The sequence below is a fragment of the Aulonocara sp. 'chitande type north' Nkhata Bay genome, linkage group LG7, assembly GCF_057382095.1.
Source record: "Aulonocara sp. 'chitande type north' Nkhata Bay isolate Kocher_YH1m ecotype deep benthic linkage group LG7, A_spYH_male_GT1.1, whole genome shotgun sequence".
Classification (NCBI taxonomy): domain Eukaryota; kingdom Metazoa; phylum Chordata; class Actinopteri; order Cichliformes; family Cichlidae; genus Aulonocara; species Aulonocara sp. 'chitande type north' Nkhata Bay.
The window spans coordinates 20,983,618-21,007,022 of NC_141350.1; the positions used below are offsets into that span (position 1 = coordinate 20,983,618).

Sequence of the window (23,405 nt, forward strand, 5' to 3'; positions counted from 1 at the left end):
GGTTTACAAGCTGTTTTACTGGACTACGCTATTGATGTTATGGAAGAGTATTTTTTTTCTCACATCCAGGGCACAGAGACATACTTGGGGAAGTGAATCTGATCGCATCTGTCAATAAGAAAAATGCTAGAACTTTTCCCCAGGGAAACATTGCACTGGAAAAAGCCGTGACACATCGTGACACCAGACACATTAAAAGCAAAGGATATCCTGCAGAATTGAATGCTTTGAGCAGACTTCTAGATGCTGGAACTAAACAACTACAGAAACTCGAGTTCACCTCCAGTCTCCAATAATCGAATCGAATTTGGTTGTCCCACTGCTTTTTGCACCAGTTGCTGAAGGAGATCACAGTTTCCTAAAAGTGCAACAAACAAACAAAAATATAAAAAGCTACTGAGTACAATGACACAAGACAGACTTAACAGACTGCTAATGATCTTCATAAAGGATAATCCGGCACAGAGAATCAAACCACAGGGTCCAGTTAAAGTAGCAAACTCTACTGGTAGCTACCATTTAGTACTTGAGAAACCAAAGTTTGATTATTTTTAAAAAAATACAATAAGTGAGCTGCAGTAAGAGAAGTAAAGAATTTGAAGACATTATTATGAGAATTACTATTATCCTTTTTGTGCTATTGGTGTAATTAGTTGTAGTGGCAAAAACCTCCCCTACAGGCAGTTTTTGCCAGGCTTGTGGCATTTTTCCAAATTCTTCATTCCATATTTACCAATAACTCAAACAAAATTATGCTGCAGGTCCAAATTGTGGTGTCTGTTAAGTATGGGCAGCAGACATTGATCCAACAAATGGGGAAGGAAACATCACATTTGCAGGGGGCTGATGAAATGAAAATAATATATAGGAAAATCAAAAAGAACTAGGACTTATAATAAATCTTTAAGAAAATATGATATGATGTTAATGCAAAATGTTGTTCAGATTGGCCTACCCATTAAGGAGGAGCTAGAATACATGCAGTCATACAGTGGCTTGCAAAAGTATTCGGCCCCCTTGAACTTTCCCACATTTTGTCACATTACAGCCACAAACATGAATCAATTTTATTGGAATTCCACGTGAAAGACCAACACAAAGTGGTGCACACGTGAGAAGTGGAACAAAAATCATACATGATTCCAAACATTTTTTACAAATGAATAACTGCAAAGTGGGGTGTGCGTAATTATTCAGCCCCCTTTGGTCTGAGTGCAGTCAGTTGCCCATAGACATTGCCTGATGAGTGCTAATGACTAAATAGAGTGCACCTGTGTGTAATCTAATGTCAGTACAAATACAGCTGCTCTGTGACGGGCTCAGAGGTTGTCTAAGAGAATGTTGGGAGCAACAACACCATGAAGTCCAAAGAATACACCAGACAGGTCAGGGATAAAGTTATTGAGAAATTTAAAGCAGGCTTAGGCTACAAAAAGATTTCCCAAGCCTTGAACATCCCACGGAGCACTGTTCAAGCGATCATTCAGAAATGGAAGGAGTATGGCACAACTGTAAACCTACCAAGACAAGGCCGTCCACCTAAACTCACAGGCCGAACAAGGAGAGCACTGATCAGAAATGCAGCCAAGAGGCCCATGGTGACTCTGGACGACCTGCAGAGATCTACAGCTCAGGTGGGGGATTCTGTCCATAGGACAACTATTAGTCGTGCACTGCACAAAGTTGGCCTTTATGGAAGAGTGGCAAGAAGAAAGCCATTGTTAACAGAAAACCATAAGAAGTCCCGTTTGCAGTTTGCCACAAGCCATGTGGGGGACACAGCAAACATGTGGAAGAAGGTGCTCTGGTCAGACGAGACCAAAATGGAACTTTTTGGGCAAAATGCAAAACGCTATGTGTGGAGGAAAACTAACACAGCACATCACTCTGAACACACCATCCCCACTGTCAAATATGGTGGTGGCAGCATCATGCTCTGGGGGTGCTTCTCTTCAGCAGGGACAGGGAAGCTGGTCAGAGTTGATGGGAAGATGGATGGAGCCAAATATAGGGCAATCTTGGAAGAAAACCTCTTGGAGTCTGCAAAAGACTTGAGACTGGGGCGGAGGTTCACCTTCCAGCAGGACAACGACCCTAAACATAAAGCCAGGGCAACGAGGGAATGGTTTAAAACAAAACATCCATGTGTTAGAATGGCCCAGTCAAAGTCCAGATCTAAATCCAATCGAGAATCTGTGGCAAGATCTGAAAACTGCTGTTCACAAACGCTGTCCATCTAATCTGACTGAGCTGGAGCTGTTTGCAAAGAAGAATGGGCAAAGATTTCAGTCTCTAGATGTGCAAAGCTGGTAGAGACATACCCTAAAAGACTGGCAGCTGTAACTGCAGCAAAAAGTATTGACTCAGGGGGCTGAATAATTATGCACACCCCACTTTGCAATTATTTGTTTGTAAAAAAATGTTTGGAATCATGTATGATTTTTAAGATAAGATAAGATAAGATAGAACTTTATTAATCCCTCGGGTGGGTTCCTCTGGGAAATTCGACTTCCAAAAAAAAGCACAGCAACGTTCCACTTCTCACCTGTACACCACTTTGTATTGGTCTTTGATGTGGAATTCCAATAAAATTGATTCATGTTTGTGGCTGTAATGGGCCAAAATGTGGAAAAGTTCAAGGGGGTCGAATACTTTTGCAAGCCACTGTATATACACACATATGCTATAATCGTTATAGTAAATAAATCCTACATCCTAAGCATGTAGCACTCAATATATTCTATTGAGTTAATACATTTTATTTTACGAGTATATAAAAATAAAATACACAAATATGAACAAGTAAAGCAGACCTTAATAAATAATGTTGTATTTATTTATTTTCTCTTCCTTTCTCTATTTTCCGTAACCTTGATCAACAAACTCAATCTCTTCTCTTTCTTAAAAGCTTGTTCTTGCTGCAAACAAATATAAAACTGCCAACTTCTAAGAGAAATTATGGCAGCTTGGTGACCACAAAGACATGCCACAGTTATTTTGCTCTTTGATTTCCGCTTGGGGGCACAACTGCCAAGGAATAACATTAGAGAATGAGTCTTTGGCTTGGGCATATGGGTGTCCAGACACAAATTAATTCAGCAGTGATTGCAATACACTGTATCTCTAAGGGCACTATTGTGAATAATTTATGTATGTGTGTGTATGTATGTATGTATGTATGTATGTATATATATATATATATATATATATATATATATATATATATATATATATATATATATATATATATATATATATATGCTATTAATTATTGTAATGCATGACTCAAAATTCTTCAGTGAAGTTAGTTTCTCATCATACTTGCATTTTCATCCTCAGTCTGGGAAATTATTTGAAGTCCTCGAGTGTTTTTCTCTGACCTTGCTAGAATTCTACCAGCTGCTATCTGAGTTTAGCACTGCACCACATGGTGTATGGCTTATTAATCACAATGAATCAAATGAAAAACAAAATCCACAGTTCTGTCTTGTTTGATTTACAACAATACACATTTCAGCATGGGCAACCCACTGTGATCCAAAGTCTGTCAGAAATGCACTCAAACAGAGCTTCATCTGTCAACATTCGCTGGAAATGGTTCAAACGCAAAGTAGTAGAATTTACACTACTGAGACCAAGAGCTTTTATTTAGTCACCCTGAGGGATTTTATGTTTTTGAATTTGGGGTTCCCAGAGGTGTTATCAGCATTCTTTCATGATTAATTTTATTGACTGTAATGCTGAATTGTATCTGAATTGCTAATTTTTGTGCTTGGTATTGAAATTTTCTTCTTTCAGTACACTATTCTGCCTATGGGGAGGTAGGATGGTGTAGACTGGCCCTGGGCAAAACACTGGACTCAAAGCAAAAAGTGAGTGAGTGTAAAGGCCAGTCTTATGGCAGTGAAATAGTTACAAAAAGATTGATAATTTTTTTGTGTTCATAGACATGAATTGCTAAGTTTTTCTCGTAGAGAAACCAGGGATGTGTCACTATGGCAACCAGAAAAGCAAAGTTTGAAAAGATGTGATCACAACATTTTTATATGACTAGCTGGAAAAAAAGGTAACACATGGAATTAATAATGTATTTCAAACAATAGTTGAACATGATTCATCTTCATGAACTCAAAATAATTTTAAGAAATTTAAAGTGAGGAACACGAAAAAGTTTCTGTCCTATGACTGTGACTGTATCACCAACTGCCACGAGGCCGGGTATTTTATTCTACAAGCCCTCGCGTTTTGCAACATATTTACTTTGATAAGCATGTGTGAATGAGAAACACACTGAAAATTTGTAGTAGCTAGCAAAGATTAAAGGGTGCTATATTAGTGTGCATCATTTGACACTTCATTCTTCCTGAATCTGTAATCTGTATCATCACCAAAACATTTCTTGGTTTTGGTCTTCACAGGAAAAAAGATGTGGCTGACCTTCAGATTTGATCCCTGACATCCTCATTTAAGGAAGAGTTTCATTTTACTTAATCTTCGTGCTGCCTTCAAAACTGTATAAATACTTTGAGAAGTTTTATTTGGTGACTTTTGAGAACTGCTGGATTAAATAAATAAATTATTGATATAACAACAAAAATGTCTAATTTATTTATGGCTTTAATCTAACATCACATTTTAGTTATATTTCAAAAAGGAAAAAAACAATTTTAAACGACAGTCAGCAACATGAAATCTGTTCTCAAATCAGTGTGGTTTGTCCCAGCTTTTCACAGGTTGCAGGATAAGCACCTCTATGATGCTGTACAATAGCAGTTCCACTACAGCATGGCGATCAACAGAGTAAATGTGCAGTAGCAAATAAAACCATTTAACCTCTTCAACCTACCTACCCTTCAGAGGCAAATGACAAATACATTGATATTTGTACATACATTAAATCCTGTGCGCACATTCACAGCTGCTGAGGTACAAAAGTGTTGCATTCAGACTAGCCACGGTACTCAGCTGAATCTCATTATTTCAATGCCATTTCTGAGGCAATTACTAGGTGGGGAAATGCTAGGTCTGTATTGGGTGGCTTTATTTGTTCCAGGGCTATGGCCATTTCTCACTGTATGGGTCAGGGCAACTGGCCAGCTCCCTTGCAGTGTATGTTTAGTGTTTATGTGTCTCCAATGAGTAGTATTTGCGGATTGCACTGAGGTCATTATTAGCAGTTTCAGTGACAAAAAGCCAATGTCTGAATGGTTCCTTGGATTGCTACTGATGGGGTGAAATGTCAGAAAATAAATCTGCTTACTAGTAATAAAGAATGTTGGAAAAAATACAGGGAGCTTCAAAATGACCTGATGTTTTTAATATTTCATGAAATAATGTCCTTGCTATTCAGAAGCTGATTTTTTATTTTACACTTTTGCTTAGTAGTTTATACTAGTGAAGCTATACATCAATTGAAAGATTTTTTAAATTCTTCTTCAATTTTGCTTTGAAATTGAAGTATAGTAATCACCGTCAGCTGTGTGTGTATGATTACTCTATTTCGATTTCTTTTAATTAATTCATTTTGATAATGTCCCAGTACAAAAGCAATGTTATCTCTGATCACTTTCTACTGTAAGGTAACCTCCAGTTCAGCATGCTAAATGAAGACCCAGTTGAAGAGTAGAGACAGGTGAAGTTAGAAAAAGGATTTTTCTTCTTTTTAGTGACAATCACATAGAACCCTGAAAACAACAGACACCACTGCCGAGCAGATGATTTAGCACACAGAGGTAAAATCTATTGAACATGTAGCTGGAAGTGATGGAGAAGAGACGAAGATGCGGCACTTATTACTTTTTCATGCATGCATACATTACAATGTCTATTTATACAATTTCTCAAAGACTTTTTTCTCTTTTCAACAACATTCATGGTATAAAGTATTTCCGGTATCACTACAGTTGAAAACACACAAAACAATTGAAGAATGATAAAGTTCCTCAGCTCCCAGAAACAAATGTAGCAAAAACACATTTAGTATATCCTTCAGAATTTCTTTTAGTACATCTTTATATTTAGCTGTTCTCATGAATTGTAATCTTATTTTACTTTTTTATGGTTTTAATCCACGTCATAGTGACTCTGATGCAATGTGGATGTGTCTCCGGTGCGTGCTTATAGTGACTGGGTTCACTGTTCTGGCCTTGAGCTGAAGCATTTGAAAGTAATAACTTTGGCAGCACATGCTGTCAGATATTAAAGCCTTTCATGGTGGGAGGACTTTTTTTTTTTTAACTCAGAAGAACTATTATAAAATAGTAGGTAACTTCTTTCACACAAGGAGCCCCCTGTGGTGCTAGATTTAATTTATAGAATTATTCTTGACACTGATGAGTGAAATGATGATTGAAGGTTAATTATATGCCAAGACCAAGGAAGGAAAGGCATATAACTATTCAACTATTTCTGCTCTAACAATGGTGTTCTATGACAGGTATCATAATCCCAAAGTTTAGTTTTGACTCCTATGTTGTATCCAGGATATTATACTGTATAATTAATATAGAGAATATTAAATACACCTTAGATTAATATGTTATTTTAAAAAAATATTATATAAGCTCCTTGACCCATTTTCCAAAGGAAGTTTTGACCTTTTAATTGCAATGCTTTGTCAGACTAATTAGTGTAAACAGCATAACAATCGGACAATATTTCACCATTCTATAGTTCTTCGTCAGATACAAAGATTTTTGAAGTCATGCTTGTATTACAGTCTTTCCCATAATTATTAATAAATGATATATAATACTTAAGTAAAGTCCAAATAATGCAGTAAGGATCTAATTTTTTTGGTGTAAAAAAAAACAAACAAACAAGAAAAACAAAAAAACCAGGACCAGAATCCTCTGGGACAGCTGTGGATATGCCTTTGATTTATTTAGGATCCTCACATAGACTTACATTTTTACTTCAGCTGAAGTCAAAGAGTTGCTTGTCACAGCCTTGGGAAGAATCTAAGAATTAAAGGTGGGGCGGGCCACTACAAGTATCCCACTGATACCACAGCCAATAAACACTTGCTGCTCACAGCTGGAGACAAGCCAATGCCACAGGGAAGTCACTGGATTAAAAGGTCTCCAGAACAATTGACAGGGCAAGGTAGGCTCTGCAAACCATGTAGAATAATACATGTTGTAGCCCCCTGTTTACACTCTATTCCGTTTGCAAAAAGCATGACAAATAATTTCTTTCATCATGTTTTCTATTCCTCTAGAAGTAGATAAACATTGTTGTTTATAGGCAAATCAAGCACCTCACTCTGGACTATGTATAGATGTTGCTGTATCTCATTCTAATTTTTATGACTTTGTCAACAATTTTGTCCCTAATGATATCACATCTACATGTTCTTGTTTCTGTCTTTATTAGTGCTTATTCTAAAAATAAAATGTGTTGCAGTCCCAGTCAAAAACACCTAATTTTGCCCTTGAAGATTTAATAAATTATTTGGTTAATATCTGCCATGGGTCCTAAAATAAAGTATCATACAGTATCAAGGGAGATAAGAGCTCTGTCAGACATTTCAAGGAATATAAAATCAGATGCTATTTCTGCCTTTGTTAAGTGGATGGGGAACTTCCCAGAAGTTAAAAGGACACTGGGGACACCTCCAGATCTACCTGAGACAGCTTGGGCATACCCTGGTCATGCCACGCATGAAAAAGAAGACCTGATACTGATAAACTGGAAGCCCCAATCCAAGCAGCAATGACACTCCTGGGAGAGAGGAAAACTCCACCTACTGATGTGAATGTCCAATTTTCAGCTGGAAACTCTTCTTGAAAAAGGTGTTTTCCCTTTGCTCCTGAAAAACATCTAACTGCTTGCTCCTCTTTTCACGTGCCAGGGTGAAAAGAGTGAGGCAAACTGTGTGTTTTAGTGTTTGGCTAGATAGTTTAGCTAGATAGTTTTCGTATTTGTCATATTTCATGTCGTCTCCAAGAATAAGTGGTTTCACTTTGTGTATGTGTGTATTTATATGTATGGCATCAGAAAGAACCTGTATTGGTTACACTGTTTAATGTAAAGAGAATGAACTAGCAAATACGGCTAAATCAATATGTTTATGATTGAAATGGATTACAAATTAAAGCACCAGAATGAATGTTTTCATAAAGCCAGTCCTGTGTGTGTTTTTCTTCCCTGACCTTTTTAGGAAATCATGAAATGTGTATTACCTATAAACAGTAAGTGTGTTTCATAACGCTTTGTGGCGTGTTTCTTTTTTTCACCGCTGATTACATTCATTTTTATATCTGGATTATTTTTGAAAGGAAACAGCAACAAACTCAAAGGACGACCTTGTGTCTTTATTTGGGAAGAAATTAATTGCTCATCATCAATTCAGTCATTTCAGGTTTCGTGACAAGCCTAAATAGCCTTGAACAGAGGTTGAGAGTGAAAGGCAGTGTGCTTTTTAATGTGAAGTAGTTTGTTGTTACAATGTACACAATACACCCTGCAGTATGAAACAAAAAGATTTTTTATTAATAGAATAGACAAGTAGAATCGTTGCCATTGTTTAAACATTTAAGTTGTTATGTGTTTATACAAAATTACAAATGTATGAGCTTATTTGTGTCATGCTTTAAAACGGCTACACCTTTTTCTAATTTAACCTCCTAGGACCTGGCATTCACATATGTGGACATCACATTTTGGGTTATTTAGACCAAAATACTCAATTTTGCTCTACAAGGGCCTGACATCCACCTACGAGGACATTATACTGCTACAGTTCTATCAAAATTTTAAACGAATATCCTCATATGTGGCTCTTATTTTTCTTAAAAACAAAATTAAGGTAAAAAAATCAGATCTGGTAATTCTTTGTTTTTACATTCATCGGGCCCCAATATGCCCAAATATCAAAGAGAAATTTAAAATGAATGCCATGGAAGAGTTCGGGTCTTAGGAGGTTAATACGCATCCTTGCAAGGCCATTATATATTTTTGGAGGAATTTTTTTTGTCTTTTTTTGTCATTGACATCAAAAGCTGTTTTGATGGATTAACTTGTAAGAAATTGTCTGTTGAATGTGCAAGTGAAATCAGAGTATGAAACTCATGGCTTTTAAAAGACTGAACATGTAATTTATCCTGACTCTCTCCCTCTGTGTAATGCAGATGTTTACTCCAGTGTACTGTGGCTCCACACTGTGTGTCTACTGAGGCTTTTAAAGCCTGTGCCAATCTTTAATGTGACCCTGTAATTAATCTTCACGTCCTGAAAAAGCAGAAAACATCCAGCTCTTTTACCACCTTTGTAAACTACCCTTCTCGCTACAGGAAAGTCTAAATGCGACCTTCGGTGATATTTTCTGCAGCCCCTTGAGCCCTACTTAGCTATTTACTTTTAAGGTTATTGACACAAAGTTGTGGGATAAGAAAGCTCTGAGACGAACAAGCTGCATAATTGCTTTTGTAAAGAACCCTTTTTGAAGTCTCAAGGGTTCTAATGTAATTCCCTTGATAATACCATTATCTAACATTGCTTTCTCCTTCCAACCATGATATTCACAGAGGTGTGAGTAATTGTGGTTTGAAGGAAAGACTGGGAGCTGTGCTCTAAGGGTTTGATCTGTGATCTATCTTTTTTTTTTCCTTTTTTTTCAAATGATTAATTGCCAGTCATTCTTTTTCAAAGATCAGCAGTTCAGATCATTAAGGCACCTCTGCATAGAACTTGGTGTGGCACACTTCATCTACTCTACCTCCCACCCACAGACTTACATCTCCAGTATTGTATAACCATACTTCACATTCTGCAAAAAAAAAAAAAAAAAAAAACAAACAAATTGCTTCTCAATAGGGAGTAAATGACTCTCACAATCAATGCTATTTTCCTCAGATGCAACACATTAGTTACTGCCACTTGATACCATAGAAGGTTATTTGTCAAACAGCTAGTTCATGCTTTCACTGAGGCTATATTTCTGGACTGGTTTTCCACTGAAAAAGACCGAAGAGAATAAAGACTAATTTAAACATGAAAGCAGACATGATGAAAAATATCACATCACATGTGCTATTAAGCACTCTTAAACCTTGCCGAGAACATATAAATCTTCTGCATGTAGGCGGCTTAGATGATGTCACTGTAAGAAGTGTGTTGAAAGGCTACATTCTCACATTGCAAAATACAGTAGGTTTGGATGTAATGGGCTGTTGCTGTGATCGGTGTCTTGTATCATCACAGCCAACTGCAGTATTCTGCTCGTCAAACTCCCTGAAACCAGGCCGGGGACACCTAGTCTCATTAAACCGATTTGCTTCTCACTGTAACTTGCCACACTTTGTTGCCAGCAGACAGAGTAATTGGCGGAATCAATTAAAGTCTGCTTACTGTCTTGCCATTGTACTGGCACACTCCACAGCTCTCCAGGGTAGAGAAGAACAAAGAATGTACATCTTCACCTGAGTAAAGCTGAAGCCAGTAATTTTAGAGCAAATTGTAGTGTTCATTAAAATACACTTAAATTGCAAACAACTGGCTGTTTTTTTTTCTTTTACATTGAGAGATTTGTATTTATGTATTTATTTGTTACATTGAATAAAGCCAATGAGCAATATAAAGAATATAAATTAAAGGGAATTTCAGGTTTTTCCTTCACCTTAGAGCACTACTTTTCTTTCTATCTTTCTATTTTATTTGATTTAATTTTTTTTTTTTTTTACAGCAAGTAAACCATGATGGTAAAAAAAAAATGTGAGGAATCAAATCACAATTTATTTAGATTTACATTTTTCACTGTGGATGAAAAAGTAATTTCTTGACTTCCGTTTCCTCTACTCTTGACCTTCAGGAGGAATACCTCTGTGTCTTTTATTCTCGGGTGTCTACAGTGCCTTGAGAAAATGAGTTTCTTCTTGAAGAGACAATAAGCATAGCTTGCTGGGCTGCATATTGGCTGTTATTTGTTTATCTTTCTCTTCTTATGTAAGCAAGTTTATTGTTCCCACCGTGTATCACATGTGACAGAATTTTCTGTCATCAACTTTGATTATTATGCAGGTAAAAGGAAGATTGAAAAAATCCAGGGCTGATACGATTTAAACATGTAGCAGTAGAAATTGAAAAATGGGAGTTTTCTTTTCTTTTGTTTTTTAGCAACCGATGATGTATTTCATGGTCGTATGAACAGGCCAATTGGATTAAGATTTTAGAAACTATTCAGTTCACTGTGAGTGTCAGCTAAGTTAGCCAGGAGCTGACAATAGAAATGAGCTTGATGCTGTTTAAAGTCATGTAGTTTAACCAGTTTTTCTTGGATTGCACATTCAAAGTAAGTATACTTTAATTGATCCTGCAATAATCCTGCATCTGGAACAACCACAAAACTAACTGAAAAATGGGTTTCATACAAATGCTCAGATGAGGGGTTTTTTTCTATCTTGTTTATTTTTTGAGACTCCTCACTGGATATGTTGATGTGGCAAAGCAGGGCAACCAATTCCCAACATTAACACTATGAGAGTTTGTATGCCCTGACAGAAAAATAATATTTAGATTTGAAAGCTACTTTAAGAGGAAATCTGAAAATAAAATTGTCCCTGCTAGATTTTTTTTTTCATTTTCACAGGTACTAGTGTGTTAGAAATTACTTGTTAAATTATGCATTTTCAGATATACTATATTTCTGGTTGATGCAGTATCAAATAAAGTGGCTACTTCCACTAAACTTCAACACAGAGAAAAAGCAGATACAGTGGCTCATACACAGAAACACGAAAAGTGAAGCTCTTCAGGTGCCATACTTCATACAATGGATCTGGTAAACTATTTCTTACAAAAAACACTTCCAACAAAATTACAAATAAATTAATAATAACAATTGAATGGCTGTTTTATAATTCCAGTCCATAGTAACTAAAGTTACTGTTTCATCAACAATTACCTCATGACTAGGTGGACTGAAACAGGCTGGTGAGGTACACTAACGACTTTTACTTTTTGTGAACTCAAAGTCAGTTGAAACCACCAAGCAATGCAGTGTAAGTCTTTAAAATGTTGTTTCTCCATTTGGTCTTAGAACTGAAGAAGCTTCTCGGATGAGAGGTAAAAACATCTAAAAGAAACTTAAAGAAGTGCAGTCGCTTTTTTTCTAAGCTCCTTAGACTATCATGACCTGGATGACTGAGAACCTACACAGACATCTTTGAAATGTTATGTAATACATGCCATGTTTTCTGTCTGCAGCTATTCAGTAGTTATATATGAGAAAATATGTTCTGTCAAAAGCCATTTTCACCAGTGTGGGTGTAGATTAAATTAAATTAAATTAAATGTGTTTGTGAGACAGGATGCAACAAGGTATGACAAAAATTTATGAAAGGGCAGGTAGTATGTGCAAGCTGAAGAGACAAGAAAAAAATACACCTAAGGTTTTTGCAAGGTCACATCCAAAACAAAACGGAAATGATTTCATTTTTCTTTGTGTGCTCAGTGAGTGGGACATTAATCAGGTAACAGAATTTTTTCTTGTTTCCCCCTTCCTCTGTAAGTAAACTGAGCAACAGAACACGAGTGTGTTGCGAAGGCTACATTACAGACTAACAAAAGGGGGGGGGGGGGAGTCTTGGCATCACTTACCGTTGAATGCAAAGTTGCGTCCTAACAGGGAGCGATTTGCTTGTTGCATATTGCTTTCTTGCTGACGGTTGTGTGCAAAAATTCAAGGCTCTATTTGGCTGTGTGTGTAACTGTGTGTACAAACCACACGCTGACACTCATCCTGACTGGGAAAACTCACAGTAGCAAAGACTACACCTGTCATACGTCAATAACTGGTTTTCTGCATTGTCACTGGTAGTCAGTTGCCCACCTCAAAAAAAAGTTTTAGAAAAGTTTATCTTGGGATATTCCCATTTTGCATAGCCGTCTTTTTTCCCCTTCCCATTGTTACTTATTAACTTTCATTAACTTTCTATGGTCTCTGGTTACCACACTGCTGCAAACTGCTTACTGTGTGGACAGGAAAACATAGAAAGGTGTTCAGAATCTGTTCTGATACGGGCTATTTCACTTCCAATGTCCCACTGTAAAATTGCATTGTTAGTACCTTTCTCTTATACTTTATCTATTCAATTCAATTCAATTTTATTTATATAGCGCCAAATCACAACAAAAGTCACCTCAAGGCGCTTTATAGATACAGAGAAAAGCCCAACAATCATATGACCCCCTATGAACTATTATGTTCTTTAAGACAATCAGCCATTATTCATTGTACTTTAAATTCATTTGTGGTCTGTCTGTCTGCTTTACGTGACAGCTATTGTGCAACCCTCCTCTTCTCAGTGTACACATCATTTGGGTCGTCCAACGCATCCCAATCAAAGTCTCCATCAACCATCTGGTTACTTTGCTCAATCAATCAATCTTTGCACAGATCATGTTCATATGTTGATCTGATCACTGGTTTTCTTGAGGTTATTGTCTACTGAAGCATATTTTCAAAGTGATTATATGCAATAAAATCCATATAAATTAGGGAAAAAAATCCACTTACTTTTTCTGTGTTCCAACGTCAGTAACTTTGACAATGTCATATTTGCACTTTGATGAAATTTTTATTTTGATACCAAGATTGTTTACACAGAGTTTGTAATTGAAGAGAACTACTCTAATTATTTTGGGCATGTCATTTTTGAGCAGGAACCTCAGTAAGACCTTTGGGGCTCAAGAGGATAAAAAGGCAACCACAGGCCCTTCTTCTTATATGTTGTATTTATTTTCATTTATAATTCTCCACTAATTATATGAGAAATTATTTTCTGTCATGTTTAATTTTTAATGACTGGATCATTTCCAGAAACTATTTTAAGGCAGAAGTATCCAATCAGATTTTTGTTGACAAAGAAATCTTTTCAGTTGGCTCACTGCAGTTAGACTGTTATAACTGAAATACTATCAAAGCTATATGTGTTTGTATTTTGGGTTACACTGAATGGGATCAAAAAGTCATCATCCTAGGTATTCCTGATTGTAGTTAACACAAAACAGTGAAGCCAGCTTAGCATGTCCCTGTTGCTAAGACAACTTTCATTTAATATGTTGGCCTGACTTTTGTCCATGTTTTTCTTTTTTAAAATCACCACCTCACCATGCACTGTAAGCCATTACTTATCTGTTAAACACACCAATATTTATATGTAGCTTTAGCTCCAAATTATCGCTGCCAACCTTGGATGAGACTCAGTAGTATAATCTTTGGTAGCATAAGGCGCTTGCCAATATGTGGGGCAATGACCTTCATGCACTAATGCTTTTCAATCATTCTAAAAGCTGAGTCTCACCCCAACAGCTTTTAGACAGATAAAACTAAACCTTTACAAGAGGAAGTTGCTGCTAACCCTTGGGTCTGTTTACAAACTAAACATATTTCCAACAAACTGCTATACTTCTACAATATCTGACTCCATTACTCACTTCTCCACAGCTGTATTTTTTTTGTGATATAAGAAAAAAAATAATGCTAAAAAATTATCACCCCATTCCCTTTTGTGATTACACATTAATTTTGGAAAAATACATTGATGTCCTGCTGTCATTTCTTCTGAGCAAAGTCCTTGTGGAAATGATTACAGAACCCATTTCATATGTAAGACTAATGACTACTGAATATCCATTTAGGGGACCATTAAAACATACATCATAAGCAATAGAGATTAATTCCCTCATCTATTTTAATATCATTCCCAGTAATGATGCATATGTAATACACCTACACATGCATTCACAAAGAATGCAAATTCCTGAAAAATCATAATGTATCTGAATTTCTTGTCTACTGCGTGTCAAGAAAAGCAGTCACCTTTACAGAAAGAATTTTTCAAATCCAAGTTGTTCCCTCATTAGAAATGAGCTTCTTCATATTACATGTGATGATGCACAAAAGAAACCTGTATGCTTTTGTGTTGTATTCATGTACATAAACGCAACACATTCTTCCATAGCAGCACCTCATGCCAAAACCAACATACATACATTACAAAGAAAAGAAAAGCCTGGGTGGTTTCATTCAAGCATGCACTTTTGCTTTGTGTGATATATTGGAGGCTGCATACCTGCTTATGTAAACATGCAGAGTTGGTGTATATTCTTGAGACAATGGAAGCAGAAAATCCCTTTATATGATAGAAATATGGCCCCTGCATCCCTTGGAAAGCTGACCTTGGATTCTTGTTTTGCACTTAGCTGCAAGGATTAGAGGAAATCTTCCACAAACACACTTTTTGCTCCAAGAGATCAAGGCCTATTTTGCCTCAGCTTTATTTTAAAAAGAAAAACAAGGCTACTTTTGAACTGCAATCTTTGCCTATTGACAGAGAGGCAAAATGCTGTGCAAGGGGGTGATTTTTCTCTTATCATATTTTGCACGTATGTATGTGAGTGTGTGTCAAAAGTAGGTTGATAGTAAGTCAAGCTGAAAGGCAAAAAAAAAAAACCTTACTGATATTCAGTTGTCTGAATAGAAAAGACTTCTCGAAAGTCAAATTAAACTCTTGGGCAACGTGACCTCCCCTTAAATTAACAACCCTTTCCCCCAAGCCTTTTAGCTCTTTTTCACCACCACATCAGCCTGTTTAAACAAGAACCACTGAACTTCAGATATGCTCTGAATAGCTGGATGACATTTGGACTGGACAAAGTAAACATCTCAAATTAATTTTCCATTAAAGGCATAATCCTAAATCTTATGTTCTTTCTACAGCTGTTTGGGGTTCATATCAAAATCCAGAGCTAATAGCGAGTTAAAGATGCTGGAATGTATTTTACATATGTAGCTTTAAGGTTAGAAAAGCTCAGTGTGGATGGATTTAATAAAATGACTGCAATAGTCCGTTTGAAAGGTTTGCTGCAAGGATACTAAAGATTTCCAACATACTGTGCTAGAAAAATCCCCCCGAAACATAAATGACCATAAATCTGAGATGGAAACTCTATACCATTTACTGGTAGCTGTTTTTATTTAAAGTTTAAGCAAACAAGGCTATCATGTTATTAAAGTAATACAGTTGGTGTAAATGCTTTCAGAAAGATAACTGAGGCTGGTAAAAGATAGGATTCTAGCCCTTGTTAAAAGGGAAAACTTCTGAAAGTATTTATTTGATATAAATAAACTAATGACAAAGTAACAAATGAATACTGACTAGTAGACAGTAAACATCATCTTCCCTTTGTTTGTTTTGGTAAATTAACATGATCTAAAGTTTAATTAAATAGCAGTTTACCATTCGTTAACAATATTCATACTTATAAAGTGTTACCATGAGTCAACGTCATGAGTAAACTTTGAAGCATGTCATAATCTCACACAGAAACATAAGCAACCTGATTGGCTTTTCACACAATAACGAGCTGGTTTAACAGCATTTCAGATTTTTTAATATAAGATGCTTTAAAAGCTTTTATATTTTTTTCTTTACTGATTTTATATTTGCTCCCCTTCAATTAAATGCAGGAGAGAATCTTTGGGGACTACTAACACTGTAGACACTACTCATGCTCCTGAATTTCAAGACCACAACCTGTTGCGTCCTGTTCCTTCATCAAATCTAAGGACAATGAAAGGTCTTGGTAACAGACATTATACGCTCACTGCAAGCTTATGTGCTTAACAGCTAGAATACTAGGACAGGAATCAACAATAACAACCCTGGCATATTCATTGCCTTTGGCAAAGTCACGACTGAAAAGATTTTTATTCGTTACAGGCGAATGTTTTTATGTTTGTATGCTGAAGGACAGGGACGTGTTGCCTTTGGTGCCATTCTTAGATATTGTGTATTTTATGAAAATACAATCTAGAAGCAGAAGATGGGTACTTTCTAACAGAAAAAAATGTCCTTTGCACTTATTACTTGATCAATGAAATAGTCAAGTCAATAAACTTTTAACACGAAAGGAAACAGGGATTCAGAAGAAACGGGAACTGCATATGAAAAAAAGATGAAATTACATGGTACTTTTCTAGCAGTAAAACTAGTAGCTCTGGCAGCCACGTAGACATGGCTGCCAGAGCTAATGTTTTTTTTAAACTTACTTTAAATTTTCCTGGAATTAAATACAAATGATCCTTTTTTAAAAACAAGTTTTAAACACCATAGTATTCATTTCTGTCGAGATTACTATTCGTCAAAAAAGCTATGAATGTCAGTCCAGGCGTAAAATATTTTGTTCTAATAGATCAAACAGAGTTTACATGAAATACAAACAGAAATTCCAGTGTAGCTTATTTGATTTTAAATGGTTGGCCTAAAGGTATCCTTTGGTGAAATTCGAATACGATCTACTTTTGACAACTTGTAGTGAAAATGAAAAGGTCCAACTCGAGGGAATTGTCTGTAATTAGACAAAAAACTATGTGCTGCCCTAAAGCATGAGAAACCAATTATGTTGCAGGTAGTGAAAATACACAGACGGCTTCACTCAACCATTCTTTGAGAAGTGATTCATCAATTTCAAACCAAGTAAAAGCAGACATGGTGTCAGATATAACTAAAAAACCTGACAGGGTATCATGTTTGAAATGCAGTTGCTGTGACGAAAACAAGGAGCGGTAGAAGCAGATTTTACTTGCATACCAACAACAAATACTTTTTTGTTTTTGTTGTAAATGACAGACTCACAGACATTAACTAAATGGGTTTTTTTGTATGCATCTTTTTTTTTTAAACTTTATGTATCTCACTTGTCTTGCTGATGGGTGAACTTTCATGCAGTGAAGAACGTTAACAATTAAGTAACCAAGTAAGTAAGCAAGCAACTGAACAGGAAGCATTTCTCATTAGAGCTTGCTGAGAGGCGTCCCTTTGCTTTTCTTATGCAAATGATAAATCATTTTCTGATGCTGTACATGGTTATTATCCTCTGCAGCAGAAAATACAGTAAAATGTTCATTGTTGAGGTATAACAGCTTCTGATAGCTTTTATGCTGACGTGCAAGAATAACACTGGTAAATGCACAGCTTTAACCTCTTTAGGAGGATTCAAAAAGTGGTCATGTAGTTTCTTTATTTTATCGTACTGCATTCTAAAGGATTGCATACAAACAAAGACAACCTGAATAATGGCTTGGTTCAGCTGGAAGACGTTTATAAGTGTAAAGCAACTGAACACAGAAAAGTAAAGAGACTGATGGATGGACTGATTGTTGCCAAAATTTGCACAAATTCCACTTTGATTTGATTCTCAACTACTTTCAGAACATTTTCACAAAAGATGTACACATGCCATTCTTCTAAAACTAGGCTGTACTGCAATAGATCTGAAAATAATTCCCTTTTAAAAATAGGTTTGTTGTTTAAATCAACACTGTTTCTGCTTTGATATAAGAACGCCTCATAACATCCACAAAATAAAACATCAGAAAGTCACTCTAAAGAATTCCAAAATTCTTCAGTCATCGGCATTCTAAGTAATGCTATTTTCCCTCTTGGCAGCTCTTGGCGGCACTGAAAATATTATAAATAAATAAATAAATAAATAAAATCCCCACTAGCTTGCCTGCATGTCTCATACATCTTCAGTCATGCGGAAGGCCGTCCGTCAGTTTTACTGCACATCGGCTTCCTCTAAACGCAGCATCGATGACTGATGGCCCTAAGTGCAACTAGATAACTACGGCTGGGGATGATAAAAATGTGAAAACACACATCCTAGACAGGAAATTGGCCATTTTGGAGCAATTGGCACAGAGGAGCTGAAGCGATGGCACTTCCTTCAATGCTCCTCCCTTGAAAAGCGTAGATGTCTAGTCATCCGCAGGGAGATAGTTACAGTCCACTAGACATATTACTGAGGTACACAAACCTAATAGATCGTAGTTTTTACTCCTTATCCCTTTCTTCTATTTCTTGCTGTAACAAGGTCAAGATCGCATGAGCCTGTCATGAAAAAAAAATGTGGTCAATATGCTGGCAATGTGCAGTAAAAAGAGTCAATTGAAACAAGCAAGATAAAGGTAGCTTAATGTGTGTTAAAGTCATGAAAAGTCATGAAATGAAACAACAGATAGATGAAAGTAAGGCAGTGAGGAAAAAAGTGATGGCCTATGGAAATGGATCACTGGAGATTAGTGAGTAGAGTTACACAAGAGGTACACAAGTGTATACAGTTATGATGCGGCTCACAGAGAGTGTCTTGAATCTGTGAATATCTGTTTCATGTTTTTTATATATTTTAGATACTTTTCTTATCGTCCTTTCTCTTCAAGGCACAGCTGAAAGTAAATTAAACTAAACCATATTGATTGTCAGTAATTGTAATGGCACAGCTGTTCTGCAGGAGTAATACGCATATTTTAAAAGTCAGCAGTTTTAAGTCGTTCCCCTTTGGATGCCTTAAAGAGTTTGAGTTGTTGTCAAATTATGACTTTATGGGGGAAAGAGGTAGCCTCTCTTGACTTCACCTCTAGGAAGTGAAGTCAGAGTGAATGAACTGTATACCAGACAGTATCAGGCAAAAACATTTTTTCCCTAAGCCAAAACAAACTAAGCTGGACTTGGTTTAATGTTTAATGTCTTATATGTCTGGTATCAACAACAAACATTTCCTCTTTCCTTTCCTCTTTTGACTCAGATACATTTCATAAAATGAATGTTTTATTAACAGAAAATTAACATCCAGTCATTAATTACATTGTAGACACCTAAATGTAAATGCGAGAACAATTTAGTTTTATAGAGAAGTACACTAATGAGTAGAACATAGGGTTCCATCAGGATAACTTTCTTACTGAGTGCTTTATAAGTTTATTGTTACTGACCAGCTATAACATAGTATTTAGTTTCTGGTGTTTAAGGGAGGCAACATGCAGTGAAAGTGACTTTGCAGGAGTCCCAGCAAAAACAAGGCAAACTATGTTTTAGTACACTACTTAACTTATATTGTTTCTGTGAAATAGAAAGCACAACTTAAATGTGGGGGCTTTGCTACAACATACAGTAAACACTTACATGCAGAGTATGGTAAAGTGTATCCTGCGTCCCAGAAATGATCTGTCTACAGTATCTACACAATTATTTTGCAACAGAAGAGTGGGCAGTGTTGTCTGGTTTATTCTATTAAGAAATCTGTGAACCTTTTAAATGAAAGTATGTGAGCAAGTATAGCAGTAATGTAGCAGTAACTATAAACTAAATATTCACTGACATGAAATTTTAGTTCTTAGCTACCAACAATTAAACCAGCAAAATTTCGGCAACTAAAAAATTTGTGTGTTTACTGGAAAAAAAAGGTAAGTGTTATTTAAGACAATCCACGACAATAAGAGCCGTACCCAACAATAACAGGGACTGCAAGACAAACCTTTCAAAAAACAAGTTTGAATTAAAAAAAATCACTAGTGTTTAAAAAAACACGCATTTTTTTGAGAGATCTGTAAAGTGAATCAAGGAGCTGTGATGTATTAACACTAATTAAGCCAATGAGATAAGGAGATCAGCTATTTCAATGCTCAAAGCGTCTCTTCTGATTGCTATGCGGTGAGACGTCTTTGCCAACTACCTATTTATATTATCCTCGCACATTTTAAATGTCAAGTTTTTTTATTCCTAATTTGATTTACTCTGTAAATTGTTGGCTGGTTTAAAAGGTATCAGAGAAGGTCCGCAGATGCAGTGCTTTTTATAATGCTGAAGTTAAGATTCTTTATTCTGTGTGACGATCAGCGTGAGTTTTTAATAATTCTGGGAGTGCAATAATACTCACGGGCAGTAATTGCTGGCCTGCTGATTCCAAAGAGCCGCTGGATCTGCTTACTGTGCAGGAGGTGGGAGGCTGAAGGTGTGAGATGAGCAACGTCTCCCCTTAATCCACATACCCTCACAGCATTCCCTCTTCAGTTGATCAGCCACCTGCATGAAGCAACCAACACAAGAATCCTTACTGCAAAGCATATAAATTATGTGTTAAATGTGATGTTCTTTAAAACATAAACCAAACTTAATGTCATTAGTTGGCCGTGGAAACAAGCTGTGAATTCAATGCTGACATTATTCCTTTGAAACCAAACACATCCTACAGACATGAAAGACCATTATTATTTATCTGGAGTTGTGTTTCTGGCCACTTGATGAATTTCAAAACACAAAGTCCAATATTTCTGCTTTTGTTTAACTCTGTTTTCACCACCACCAGCTCCTGAGGGAAATATCTGTCTCATCAGCCGCTCCTCGCACCACTATATTTAACAGCTAACTGCATCTGTCTGTTGTTTCCGGCTAGGCAGATATAGCATATAGTGTGCCAATAAAGGCTGTTCGCTTAAAGTAACATCTTGTTATTGCTGGGAGCTGTGGGAGTTAACCAGAACTTTAAAGTTGTGGACCAACAAAACCAACGTAATTAAATAATAAAACTGAAACGCACCGCAGAAATAAGTTGAACTCTCGAGTTGGGTCATAATCCTCTGTTCCTTCCACATTACAGAGAGCGATTTTTCAAATACACATATAATCAGTCACATAATCCATTGTTAGTATAAGAAATAGAGATTACAAAATTAAAAAGATATCCTTATATCATCCTTAAAATGAGTGGTTTGTTTAAATGTACCTAAGGCTCAATTAACTATAAATAATAAATGGCAGATTAAGAAATGAAAAACTAAACAGTGATTATCAGTGATGTCTACCAGTGACTTCACACTGAAAATGCTCTTTCCTAAAGAGTACAACAGTATTTCAGTTTTGCTTTTGGATTTCACATCAGAACATCCTGCCAGTAATAACCACATGCTCCATTTCCCTCTCTGTGGGTGAGAGACGATCAGACTTTGGAAATACCAGAGATTTTGAGTATTTCAGAGGTAATGGATACCAAAGTTAATTTGTTCCTTCATTATATGAAATAAATAATAGGAGATTAAATTATTGGTGGTGAAATTATTAACATCCACGGTATCAGTAACTGATTTGATTTTGAATAAGAACATTTTACCGCTGAAACTCGTAAGATCAACCTGTGACATATTTGGTCCAAAAAACATGAAAGCATTACGTACAAATATCTGAAAATATACAAAAAACCCACTAAGATATGTTTGCATCTGCAAATGACTTGGCAAACATTTGATCTTCCACATTCCACAAACGATCTAATGCATTAAAATCAGAAGGAATGTAACTTCCCTTTGATTTTCTGGCTGGGAAAAGTCAGACCTTGGATCCAAAGCAAAGTGTTCTGGTCCAAAGCATCTGTGCTGGTGTAATTTGTCTGCAGAGTTGTTGGCAGTAACAGAGACACCTTGTTCTTCCTCTGCAAGATGTTCTACATTTCATCTGCCTCATTACTCGCAAAACAATTCATTTCAATGCATAAAATTTGGTTTCAGATTATTTACTAGCACCTGTGTTACAGTGAAAATGTTGCATAATAATATAGTTCAGAACTTTGCAGAAGACTGCAAAGTTACTTGATTATTTCATGTGTTCTGTACACTGCAGTATTCACACACTTCATGTAATTGTATGGGAATGATAAAAACAACAACAACAACAAAAATATACAGCAGCCTTTGATTAATGAGCTATTGACTGATATGGATATAGAATTATAAAGCACACTGCAGTAATAATTATCAGGCGTTGTACTGGTTGGGTGCGTTGGGTGGCAAAGGGAGCAGAGTCCTTTCGTGTCCTGATCCCCAGCTATCGAGCCTGGCAACTGGGACATGAATGTAACCTCTCTGGTGGTAGTGCGTAAAGTTGAAAGATTCTGGTTAGATATAGTCAGGCTCACCTCAACACACAGCATGCCAAGCCAAGCTCTGGAGGGACTGGACTCTATCCTTGTATCCCATTGGCTTGCTGCCTGTATAGTGGAGTTTTCACTAGTGGACAAGAGAGTTGTTTTTCAGCGTATTCGGGCCCAGAAACAGGTTCTGACTGTCATTTGTTTTTATGTACCAAACAACAGTTCAGAGTACCCAGCCCTCTTGGAGTTGCTGGTGGGATGTTAGAGGGTGCTCCATCTGGTGACTCCGTTGTCCTACTGGGAGACTTCAATGGGCAACAACAGTGAGACCAGGAGGGGCATGATTGAGAGGAACAGACAGTTGTTCTGTTATAAGACTTCTGTGAGAATCACAGTTTTGTCAAAGGCTGGCTGGGCTCTCCCTTAGAGATAGGGTGAGGAGTTCAGACATCCGAGAGATGCTCAGATTATAGCTGCTACTCCTCCACATCGAAAGGAGCCAATTGGTTTATGATAAATAAACTGGTTCTTATACAGTGCTTTTCTACTCTCCCAGGAAGGAGGTTCTGCAGCATCCGGTCCCGTACCAGCAGACTGAGAGACAGCTTTTTCCATCAGGCCATCAGACTGCTGAACACGTCATAGACACCTCAGCTTCACTACTGGAACTTCAACATTATGCACTCCACACTGTATAT

General features: G+C 36.7%; 1 protein-coding gene across 1 annotated transcript in view; it reads right to left on the reverse strand.

Moving 5' to 3' along the window:
• Nucleotides 1-23,405, reverse strand: part of lingo1a (leucine rich repeat and Ig domain containing 1a) — a 123,721-nt gene that overhangs the window by 39,037 nt on the left and 61,279 nt on the right. Inside the window, exon 2 of the mRNA XM_086299343.1 lies at nucleotides 20,722-20,867. The gene's annotated coding sequence lies outside the window, so the exon portion shown is untranslated. The remainder of the gene's footprint in view (nucleotides 1-20,721; nucleotides 20,868-23,405) is intronic.